The sequence below is a fragment of the Propithecus coquereli genome, unplaced genomic scaffold, assembly GCF_000956105.1.
Source record: "Propithecus coquereli isolate 6110/MARCELLA unplaced genomic scaffold, Pcoq_1.0 Scaffold634, whole genome shotgun sequence".
Lineage (NCBI taxonomy): Eukaryota > Metazoa > Chordata > Mammalia > Primates > Indriidae > Propithecus > Propithecus coquereli.
Window position 1 is genome coordinate 305514 of NW_012152330.1, and position 1363 is coordinate 306876.

A 1363-nucleotide genomic window follows, 5' to 3' on the forward strand; every position below is an offset into this window, starting at 1 on the left:
ACGTGGGGGCTGAGTCAGGAGACCCGGGGCCTCCCCGGGGTCTGTCACCCGCCCCCGCAGGCCACAGGCAAATCGCCACTCCTGTCCTGTCCCTCACCCGGCCTCAGCTTCCCCATCCGGGGAACGGGAGACAGGCCCGGGTGGGCCCTGGGGGCAGGACTAGTTCGGAGGCCCCGGAACTGTGGGAGACACAGAGGCGTGACCGAGAGGCCCCCGTGGCCACACAGCTGCGGGTGACGAGTCCCTGGGAGAGGCCACACGCTAGACCACGTCGGTCGTCCCTGCCGTCCTGCGGAGGGCGGTCGTCACCAGATCCTCTCCGGAGGCAGTTCTGTGTCGTTCTGGGTTTTTTGTTTGTTTTGCAAAGAGGATGGGGAGAGGGGTTGAAAGACGAAGGGAGAAATGAAGAATCCCAAGAAAACCTGACCGTTTGGCTCTTGCCAAGGGTTGAACCAGACTCGGAGATGACACATTTCTGCTTTGCCAAGCACGTTTAAGGGAGTGACAAAAACTAGCCGCTGAGGCTACGTCACAGGTCGTCTGAGAAACGTGGCCACTTTGGTGGGTCACGAGCGTCCGTGGGATTCTCGCACAGAGATGAACTGCGCAGACACACAGCGATGGCCCAGCTGCAGGGCTGGAGGGCCGGGGAGGGCCAGGTGCTGCCAGAGGCACCTTTGCCGTTTGGACCAGGCCAGCCGGCCCCGGTCCTGAACACCATCCTGCAGCACAGGCCGGGCCAGAGGGCCCGACCCTAACTAAGCTTCGTTTGCTTTCTCGAGGAGCACGAAGATGTCAGGACGGCCTAGGTGGTTCCCTCCCAGGGCCATGAGGCCAAGAAATGCAGGAAGTGTGGGGGCCAGGAAGCCCCCGGGGGGAGGGAACCTGGGGCCTGGCCTGGAGGGCCTTCGGGAGAGATGTCGTCATGCCCACAGCACGGGCAGGGGGAAGACAGGCAGCTGGCATGGGGCCCAGACCCTGCCAACAGCCCGTCTGAACCTCGACGGGCCAGATCAGTGCGGGTGACCTGGGGCTTCCGCAGAGCCTGGCGCGAGCCCTGGCTCCAGGAGTTCATGGCGGCGTCTGCCACGTGTGGCCGGCTGTGCTGCAGCCCCCAGCTCCCAAGCTCCCAGCCTCTGTTCTTTCCTGGGGCCTGCTGACAAGAGTGCCTCTTCCACGCCCTGGCCCTGAGCCTGGCATCTTTGTGTGCCAGGCAGCGAGAGGCCCAGCCTCACTGGGAAGTGAGGGGCGTGCTCCGCAGCCTTGCCGTCACCGGGGCCTGGGCAGCAGAGACGCCCCAGGGCTGTGCCAAGCCTGGCTGCTGAGCAGGGAGGGTTCGTGGACATGCCGCCTGCTTGGGGGG

At 65.0% G+C, this 1363-nt stretch overlaps 1 protein-coding gene across 2 annotated transcripts in view; it reads right to left on the reverse strand.

Moving 5' to 3' along the window:
* Nucleotides 1-1363, reverse strand: part of RASGRF1 (Ras protein-specific guanine nucleotide-releasing factor 1) — a 100215-nt gene that overhangs the window by 8056 nt on the left and 90796 nt on the right. The gene's annotated exons all lie outside the window — the stretch shown is intronic.